The sequence below is a fragment of the Bison bison genome, unplaced genomic scaffold (genome assembly GCF_000754665.1).
Source record: "Bison bison bison isolate TAMUID 2011002044 unplaced genomic scaffold, Bison_UMD1.0 scf7180017864298, whole genome shotgun sequence".
Taxonomy (NCBI): domain Eukaryota; kingdom Metazoa; phylum Chordata; class Mammalia; order Artiodactyla; family Bovidae; genus Bison; species Bison bison.
In genome coordinates this window covers 3,862,188-3,872,946 of record NW_011494870.1, presented here as the reverse complement: position 1 = coordinate 3,872,946, position 10,759 = coordinate 3,862,188, and the positions used below count along the sequence as shown (strand labels likewise).

At 40.0% G+C, this 10,759-nt stretch overlaps 1 long non-coding RNA gene across 1 annotated transcript in view; it reads left to right on the top strand.

Moving 5' to 3' along the window:
• Positions 1–331: 331 nt before the first annotated feature.
• LOC104996784 overlaps positions 332–10,759 on the top strand; it is a 179,532-nt gene continuing 169,104 nt past the window's right edge. Inside the window, exon 1 of the long non-coding RNA XR_826244.1 lies at positions 332–429. This is a non-coding gene — a long non-coding RNA (uncharacterized LOC104996784). The remainder of the gene's footprint in view (positions 430–10,759) is intronic.

Here is a 10,759-nt window from a genome sequence, read left to right as displayed (position 1 = left end):
GGCTGTGGATGACAGTAAGAGATGATGCCTTTGAAGTAACTGATTTTAATAGGAAGGTGAGATCTTAGGATGTCTGTAATCAGGTTGCAGTATCACTTTACTAATAAAGACAGGATGATCATAATTACTGTAATGAACAGAAGTATTGAGTAGAATTCAGGATCTTTTGTCTGCAGGGATCTATGATGACAACTAATTAATCATAGTTGCCCCAGGATTTAAGTAGAAGCCCAACAAAGAATTGCTTGACCTACAAGACTAGAAAATGCTGGTGTGGTGATCAGAAAACTATCTTGAATAAAGATAATAGGAAGTCTCACAACTGCTCTTCTTTTTCCCAGACCTGAGCCAGTTCACAGATCAAGAGCCTAAGCAAGAGGCCAGTATCCCTTGAAGAAGGGCTTTGAAACTCTGCTGCAAGTATAAACTGTAAGTCTCTGCCGTCTCTTTCTGTAAAGAAATCTGAACTTATTTAATGGAATAACTGTGCAAAGAAAAATATCCAGGAATTTGAAGATTTTTAGACACAGATTCTTAGTTGAGGCTACTACCTGGTACCACAAAATGAATCTTTGATCCAGTAATCAGTGTAAGAGCCTATAGATATGATGGTAAATGAAGTTTGGGCCCCACATGAATCTCACAGTGAACCCAACTTGTGGTTATTTCTCCAGTTCCTGAATGTAGAGTTAAAATAGACATATTGGAAACTGGCTGAATACCCACATTGGCTCGTTGACTCATGGAATGGGAGCTATTATGTTATGAAGGGTCAGATCAAAGCTTGTGGAAGTGCACCTCTCAACTGAGATAGTAAATTAAGAACAGTATCCATAGGAATTAGAGACTGTTACCATCTAAGGTTTGCAGTATATAGGATATGATTATTATCTCGTTCATGTTTAACTGGTCTGCTTGGTACAAATTAAAGCTGACATAGCTTCAAAAATATTTGAGAATTTAAATATTTCATCCAGTAGTAATTCCAACTGTAGTATGTTCCAGGTCTGATATATTTGCTGGAGCAAGTCACCACAACACCTGGATCTTGGTATGCAACTACTTCTCTGGAAAATACTTCATTTTCCCTACATATGAACATAGATTATCAAGAACAATTGTTTTACTTGGAAGGGGCAGTAGTATACCTTCCCTGTCTCACTTCAGGCCTATGCCAACACAATTTTTTCTCTGTCATAGTACAGAGATACCAATGATCTGTGCATCACACAAAATATCATGCTTATTGATTCTGGTGAGCAGCAAAGCTTATGCTTATTGATTATTGAACATGCTTATTGATTCTGGTTAGCAACAAGTAGCAAGAATTGTGTACTAGAGAGTAGAAGGAAAACCCCAGTAACCTGACATCTCATTGAAAAACTTTTAATGTGAACGACAATTTTTTGTGCCTTATATTTGCTGCCACGAAGAAAGAGGTATAGTAAATGCTATGAGTCTTTATGGAATCTGGAGGAAACATAGCCATAATTCCTGTATTGTTCTTATTCATTTATGAGCATCTCATATCATCACTACTTTTTAGTAAAATTCAGAGAAAACGAAGACTTTGCCTAGGATCTAGACTTTCATACAAGTTGTCTTGTTATTTGAAATTTATGTACTAACCACATGCCATTGTGGCCTCTAACAGATTGGTCAGAAAAATTACAGTATAGGAGCTTAGGTTTTGGAGCAAAACCATGTCTTCCTCTACTGATGCAACTGGCTTAAACATTGGATTTTAAAAAATGACTGCTTGACTGTGGGACACCAGAAGAGCATGCCTCATGAGCCACCCATCATGAATGAAATTCTGGCTGACTTACCAAGCCATAAGGTTGGATTTGTGCAGTAATCATCCATCATCAACTAAACATATATGTGAGGTTGGGCTTACAGAGATTTGGAAGACGTAGATATGAATTTGCTGGTGTTGCAGGTTCTCATAACATCTACATTTGGTTTCATAGGGCATTTCCATACTAGTTGATGGAAGACAAAAGAATTCAAATCTGGTTTACAGAAATGTCTGTAAAATTTGCTGTAACAAGCCTCAAGTAATTGCTCAAATCAAGCCTCAAATTATTGCTATGTTATAGAACCACTGAAGTAGCCCTTAAAGAAAATTGTCAAGGAAAGTTCCATCTTCAGAGTACATCTGGCTGTCTCTCTTTCTTGGAAGTATATATGTCCTGTGGTAGGGGTCTACACTATCTTGTTATCATGTCTAATGACTTAGTTTGCTACTCAGGAACTATGAACAAATATGATTGGAAGATTAGTTACAATAAGGTTTGGGAGAAGTTCTATGGACTGTATCTAACAGTGTGAGCATGTTTATACTCCATGTGAATGCTCCTCAAAGAATATCCATGGAGAAGTATCTTCCAATAATATGGTGGATAAGACTGTGCATTCTGTGGGTGTCAGATAGTCTCTTAGCCATTCTTATGCTTGCCCAACAAAATGGTGCTAGTGGCAGGAAAGAAAGCTTTGCATGGATGCAATAACATGGACTTCCCCCCATTAAGGTTGATATTCATATCTGGCTCCCCAATACCTAATGTATCAGCAGTAAAAGCCAGTCCCGAGTCCCTGATATGGCACATTCCAACACTGGGGTCAGTTTAGACACCTAATAGAAGTTTCAGATCAGATCAGATCAGTCGCTCAGTCGTGTCCGACTCTTTGCGACTCCATGAATTGCAGCACACCAGGCCTCCCTGTCCATCACCAACTCCCAGAGTTCACTCAGACTCACGTCCATCGAGTCAGTGATGCTATCCAGCCATCTCATCCTCTGTCGTCCCCTTCTCCTCTTGCCCCCAATCCCTCCCAGCATCAGAGTCTTTTCCATTGAGGCAACTCTTCACATGAGGTGGCCAAAGTACTGGAGTTTCAGCTTTAGCATCATTCCTTCCAAAGAAATCCCAGGGCTGATCTCCTTCAGAATGGACTGGTTGGATCTCCTTGCAGTCCAAGGGACTCTCAAGAGTCTTCTCCAACACCACAGTTCAAAAGCATCAATTCTTCGGTGCTCAGCCTTCTTCACAGTCCAACTCTCACATCCATACATGACTACAGGAAAAACCATAGCCTTGACTAGACGAACCTTTGTTGGCAAAGTAATGTCTCTGCTTTTCAATATGCTATCTAGGTTGGTCATAACTTTCCTTCTAAGGAGTAAGCATCTTTTAATTTCATGGCTGCAGTCACCATTTGCAGTGATTTCTGAGCCCAGAAAAATAAAGTCTGACACTGTTTCCACTGTTTCCCCATCTATTTCCCATGAAGTGATGGGACCGGATGCCATGATCTTCGTTTTCTGAATGTTGAGCTTTAAGCCAACTTTTTCACTCTCCACTTTCACTTTCATCAAGAGGCTTTTTAGTTCCTCTTCACTTTCTGCCATAAGGGTGGTATCATCTGCATATCTGAAATATTGATATTTCTCCTGGCAATCTTGATTCCAGCTTGTGTTTCTTCCAGTCCAGAGTTTCTCATGATGTACTCTGCATATAAGTTAAACAAACAGGGTGACAATATACAGCCTTGAGGTAATCCTTTTCCTATTTGGAACCAGTCTGTTGTTCCATATCCAGTTCTAACTGTTGCTTCCTGACCTGCATACAGATTTCTCAAGAGGCAGATCAGGTGGTCTGGTATTTCCATCTCTTTCAGAATTTTCCACAGTTTATTGTGATCCACACAGTCAAAGGCTTTGGCATAGTCAATAAAGCAAAAATAGATGTTTTTCTGGAACTCCCTTGCTTTTTTGATGATCCAGGGGATGTTGGCAATTTGATCTCTGGTTCCTCTGCCTTTTCTAAAACCAGCTTGAACATCAGAAAGTTCTCGGTTCACATATTACTGAAGCCTGGCTTGGAGAATTTTGAGCATTACTTTACTAGCGTGTGAGATGAGTGCAATTGTGCGGTAGTTTGAGCATTCTTTGGCATTGCCTTCCTTTGGGATTGGAATGAAAACAGACCTTTTCCAGTCCTGTGGCCACTGCTGAATTTTCCAAATTTGCTGGCATATTGAGTGCAGCACTTTCACAGCATCATCTTTCAGGATTTGAAATAGCTCAACTGGAATTCCATCACCTCCACTAGCTTTGTTCATAGTGATGCTTTCTAAGGCCCACTTGACTTCACATTCCAGGATGTCTGGCTCTAGGTCAGTGATCACACCATCGTGATTATCTGGGTCATGAAGATCTTTTTTGTACAGTTCTTCTGTGTATTCTTGCCATCTCTTCTTAATACTTTCTGCTTCTATTAGGTCCATACCATTTCTGTCCTTTATCGAGCCCATCTTTGCATGAAATGTTCCTTTGTATCTCTGATTTTCTTGAAGAGATCTCTAGTCTTTCCCATTCTGTTGTTTTCCTCTATTTCTTTGCATTGATCGCTGAAGAAGGCTTTCTTATCTCTTCTTGCTATTCTTTGGAACTCTGCATTCAGATGTTTATATCTGTCCATTTCTCCTTTGCTTTTCACTTCTCTTCTTTTCACAGCTATTTGTAGGGCCTCCCCAGACAGCCATAAGTTTACTTATATTTTATTCCTTTTCCATCATTGGTTAGGCACTTAATTAAATGAACCCTAATTGGATTATAGTTGTATTGCATGCCTAAAATATTTTGCATGCACCACCATCTGTGAACTTATTATCTTACTCATCATGATGGTACTCTATATAACATTGCTCCTAACTGGAAAAGTTATTTTACATCAAGAGAAGTGCTCACGAAATTCATCAGTCCTGTCCTTAACACCTAGGATTTCAGAAGTAGATGGCCTGTTACAATGATGGATTACCAACTGAAGACTTGGTATCAGCAGGAGTGAGGAAGTAACATTGTGTGAAATTAAGTTGTTTCCCTCTAGGGTGCAGCATTTGTTTTGAACTTGTGACCAGTGCATGCCACTTTTTCTCCCATGGCTATAATTTGCAAGTCTTGATACCAAAGTGTAAGTAGGAGTGGACTCTTTCCTTATTACACCTAATGGCACATTTACAGAACTTTTGTTTCCTATCTCTATTCCCATTTAGAGATCTGAGTTTCCAAAGGAGGATGGATTCCACCGGGGAACATAATGTTGATTCTATTGGAGTGAAGCTTTTGGGGGCTCCTCGTGACATAGATCCAATAGCCAGAAAAAGATAATTGAGTTTTGCTGGGTGATTAAAGCTGATGGTTAAGGGCAAATTGGGTTGCTTCTACACAATGGGAGTAAGCATTCTGAGCATGTTTAAGGTTCGGAAGGTAAGGTATATTCAATTCATTTCTGACTCTCAATCTTCTGGACTCACAATGTGTTTTTACTGGGAGGTAACTCCATCATAAATCAAGTTCCTAATAATAGCATAAAGGGGAGGGCTGCATATCACATGGAGATACTTTACTTTAATATAGGCATGGTGACTGATGGGTCTTTACATCTCCCAATTTGGGAAGAAGGTGAGAACATTTTCATTTTATGCAGGACAGTTATTCTGTAGATTCTGTAAATAACATTCTATGAAAAAGGAGAATAAAGTTGTTATGAGAGTTAAATATGAACAGGGGATATAATAAATTCCAGTTAGCAAAAAAAAAAAAAGGTGGACTCTGTAGGTTATATGATGCTTTCTCTCGTATTCATTCTCTGTACTTTTTCTGCACTGCTCTGGGTCATGATTTTCCACATTTTCTTGCCCAAGTTTGTAGATATGCTTGATCAATGAGAAGTCCTAGGTGAAAGGAAGAGAAAAGAGGAGATAGAAATAGTATATTTCTTCCTTCCTCATTCTTTCTGGTGGTATCTGGAAGTAGGTGCATCCCTTCTGTTGTTCTGGCACCTGCCAGGGAGCCCATCACTTTATCTTCTAGACTCGTGGGGGAAGCTCCACCATGGTCCTGGTTCCAGCCAGACATCCTCAGCTTCTGGCTTTCTGTGACATCATGTAACAGTTGTCCCTCAGTGTCTGCAGGAGATTGGTTCTGGGACCCTCCTTGGATACCAAAATCCAAAGATGCTCAAGTCCCTGAGATAAAACGGTGTAGTATTTGTTTATAACCTACATATACCCTTTCCTACAGTTTAAGTCATCTCTAAATTACTTATAATTCCTAATATAATGTAAATCCTACGTCAATAGTTGAATATACAATGTAAATACTATGCAAATATTTGCCAATGTGTGACAAATTCAGTTTTTCTTTTTGGAACTTTCTGGATTTTGTATATATATCTATTTTATTAAAATAAGTAAATTTATAATATATATATTTTTTTTCAAGCTGCATTTGGTTGAATCTGCAAACATGAAACCAATAGATAAAAAAGGTCATTTTCCTTTGTAGCTAAGTTGTAGGTTGCCTCATTGTCTCTATTTTAACTTTCCTGTCATTTATGTAAACAGTGCCCTGTATTAAATTCCCTTTTTCTGAAAAATAATTTCTTCTGTTTGAAATACCTGAATCTGATTGTGAAAATACTGGGTAAACAAAGAAAACATAGGTTATTTCAATTTCAGCTCAAGCTGTTATCTCAAGTGGTTCTGAGTAAACTTTTTAATTCTCCCTCATGGGGCCTGAAGCTGAAAGTTCTCCATGTCACACAAGGCTCCCACCTAATATAGCTACTGTCTGCCTCTTTTGTCTACCTCCTGACACTCCCTGCCTCATCCCACAATTCAGCTATTTGGAGTCATTGGCACTCCCCCAGTGGGTGTTCTTGTTTCAATCCTCAGAGCCTCTGTCCCAGGTCTGGAAAGCCACCATCTATCTCCGAGTTCTCACTTATTTTCTCAAAACTTACTTAGTTCAAGTGCCTCTTGCAATGTGACACCTTTCCTGAGTCCAAGAATAGTTCACTCTGCTCTTTGTGTCCTAACTCCATTCCACATATTCATATGCATATAGCGACTGAACTGAACTGATACCCATGCAAGACCTGAGCTCCTGGAGGGGAAGGAATTCATCATCTCTGTATCCTTGCCAAGGGAAGACTCACATATTTGATGAACGAATCATTGGAACAAAATGGTGATGAGTGGTATTTGTACTAGATATTTCTTAAAGATCAACTCATTATCTTCCCCACAATAAGGTGAATGTTCTCAGTCATCACAAGTGATTTGACAACTCAAAATGTTAAGTCATCACCTACAGCCATAGCCTGCCTTCTATACAAACAAGTAGCCTTCATTTAGAAGACAGCTGTACATCACTTGGGCCCTCCAATGTGATAAAGAAAAATATCACAGCCTGCCAGCAGCTTGCTTGTTTCACAGTGCCTTGTTTTCCAGCCCATAGGGTAATGATCCAATGAACAATGTTGATCAGACTGAAGGAGGGCAGGCTGTGAACATGAAATAAATAATGGCCCTCTAACATGTTGGAATAAAGCATATTTAATATCTTTGGAACTTACATTAACAATCATTTTAGATTATTGAGCGGGCCTTGGTTTTCTGTTTACTGGAGCATTGAAATTGCCTTCTGGAGATTGACGTTACTGGGCTGGCAAAATAGTTCAATCATGCTGGCCCCTTCAGTGATAGTGACGTCACTGTAGTTGTGCTCTCCAGGAAATTTTCCTCTTTTCTCCAATCCTAATGCCTCACGAGGGTGTCTCTCGGGTATGAGGTAAAAATGATTTGTAGAGATCTGTGAAGGCTGAGGGTCCAGTTTTCTACTATGCTAGTGATGATTTATCGGAGAAGGCAATGGCACCCCACTCCGGTACTCTTGCCTGGAAAATCCCACGGATGGAGGAGCCTGGTGGGCTGCAGTCCATGGGGTCGCTGAGTCAGACACGACTGAGTGACTTCACTTTGACTTTTCACTTTCCTGCATTGGAGATGGAAATGGCAACCCACTCCAGTGTTCTTGCCTGGAGAATCCCAGGGAGGGGGCAGCCTGGTGGGCTGCCGTCTATGGGGTCGCACAGATCGGACACGACTGAAGCGACTTGGCAGCAGCAGCAGTGCTGATTTATGCTTCCTTAGGATCCTACAATGCCGCACTCTGAGGTTTGCAGTTCTGTGGTTCTGCTGGTTTCAAACCAGTCAGCATTAAGCCTTTTGCATTAGTAGGACAGATTTTCACCCCTACTGCCTCTAATCTCTGACAGGCAGAGGTGAGGTTGGAGGTTGGAAAGCTGCACCCTCCCTCTTCCCTGCTTTCCTGTGTGACCACTCCAAATAAGACACAGGTAAAAGATACTACAGGGGAGGCCTGCTTCAGAAGCAGCCTGTCAGGCCTCTGATACTCTTCAGCATTTCTGAGATCCAATTGAAATGTATGTTTTGGCTTTGCCAGGGGGAGAATGGGTGACTATCCTCTCATAACATTTCTAGTGTCTGGAAAGATCCAGTCATGTGCCTGAGGCAAAGGGCATTAAAAAGAAGAGTTCTGCTGTCACCTGCTTCAAATTGTTCTTGCCTGCAGCATATAAGAAAAGTGTCTGTGCTGAAGAAAGAGGAGATGGGGAGGACGGACTGCTTTTTCGCTCCAGGCAGCTGAGAGAGGCAGGAACATTTAATGTTAAAAGCTGAAAACTTTGCTATTAAAATCAAGGGGTGAGGAAGTTATTTTCAACAGGCTCCCATGTCAAATACTGCTCCCTCCTCTACTGATTTTTTTTCACCCTGATCACACATTTTATTCTCAGTCTCAATAATTGCAGGGGATTGGATTATACCAATATTCTAAAATTGGATTATTATACCATAATCCAATTATACCTTGAGATACATATTTTAGGGAATAAAATGTACATATTTTAGGGGATAAAATGTTCAGTTGCAAATAAATTTAAGAGCCAAGACTTACTATCCTTCTACACTAATTTCCAATGTTATGATGACAAATTACCACAAATTTAATAACTTAAAACAGAAAAATTTATTCTCATACAATTTTGGAGGTCAGAGGTTCAAGACAGGTATGACTGAGCTAAAATCAAGGTGTCAGGAGGTCTGTGTTCTTTCTAGAAACTCTAGAGTAAAATTTATTTCCTTATCTGTTCCAGCTTGTGGAGTCTGCCCACATTTCTTCACTTATGGCCTTGGACTCCTTTGATCTCCATCATATGCTTTCACCATCATATCATTACATCTGCTTTGACTCTCATATTCCTGTTCCTCATATGAGAACTCTTATGATTACTAGAGACCCACCAGTATAAACCAAGATGCTCTCCCATCAGAAGATCTTTAAGTTAATCGCATCTACAAAGACCTTGTTATCATATAACATAGCATATTCATAGGTGTTAGGATCAGGATGTAAGCATATTAGAAGGCCACTATTCTGCCTACCACACTTTCATGGAAACTCACTATGCTTTAATAGCACATTCAAGGATGCTACTGGAGATCAGTGGGGAAATAACTCCAGAAAGAAGGAAGAGATGGAGCCAAAGCAAAAACAACACCCAGTTGTGGATGGGACTGGTGATAGAAGCAAGGTTCAATGCTGTAAAGAGCAATATTGCATAGGAAACTGGAATGTTAGGTCCATGAATCAAGGCAAATTGGAAGTGGTCAAACAGGAGATGGCAAGAGTGAACATTGACATTCTAGGAATCAGCGAACTAAGATGGACTGGAATAGGTGAATTTAACTCAGATGACCATTATATCTACTACTGTGGGCAAGAATCCCTTAGAAGAAGTGGAGTAGCCATCATAGTCAACACAAGAGTCCAAAATGCAGTACCTGGATGCAATCTCAAAAACGACAGAATGATCTCTCTTTGTTTCCAAGGCAAACCATTCAATATCATGGTAATCCAAGTCTATGCCCTGACCAGTAGCAATGAAGAAACTGAAGTTGAACAGTTCTATAAAAACATACAAGACCTCCTAGAACTAACACCCAAAAAAGATGTCCTTACTGGAATGCAAAAGTAGGAAGTCAAGAAACACCTGGAGTAACAGGCAAATTTGTCCTTGGAGTACAGAATCAAGCAGGGCAAAAGCTAATAGAGTTCTGCCAAGAGAATGTACTGGTCATAGCAAACACCCTCTTCCAAAAACACGAGAAGACTCTACACATGGACATCACCAGATGGTTGACACTGAAATCAGATTGATTATATTCTTTGCAGCCAAAGATGGAGGAGCTCTATACCGTCAGCAAAAACAAGACCGGGAGCTGACTGTGGCTCAGATCATGAACCCCTTATTGCCAAATTCAGACCGAAATTGAAGAAAGTGGAGAAAACCACTAGACCATTCAGGTATGACCTAAATCAAATCCCTTATGATTATACAGTGGAAGTGAGAAATAGATTTAAGGGACTAGATCTGATAGAGTGCCTGATGAACTATGGATGGAGCTTCATGACATTGTACAGGAGACAGGAATCAAGACTATCCCCAAGAAAAAGAAATGCAAAAAAGCAAAATGGCTGTCTGAGGAGGCCTTACAAATAGCTGTGAAAAGAAGGGAAGCAAAAAGCAAAGGGGAAAAGGAAAGATATAAGCATCTGAATGCAGAGTTCCAAAGAATAGCAAGGGGAGATAAGAAAGCCTTCCTCAATGATCAATGCAAAGAAATACAGGAAAACAATAGAATGGGAAAGACTAGATATCTCTTCAAGAAAATTGGATATATCAAGGGAACATTTAATGCAAAGATGGGCTCAATAAAGGACAGAAATTGTAGGGACCTAACAGAAGCAGAAGATATTAAGAAGAGTTGGCAAGAATACACAGAAGAACTGTACAAAAAAGATCTTCACTACCCAGATAATCAC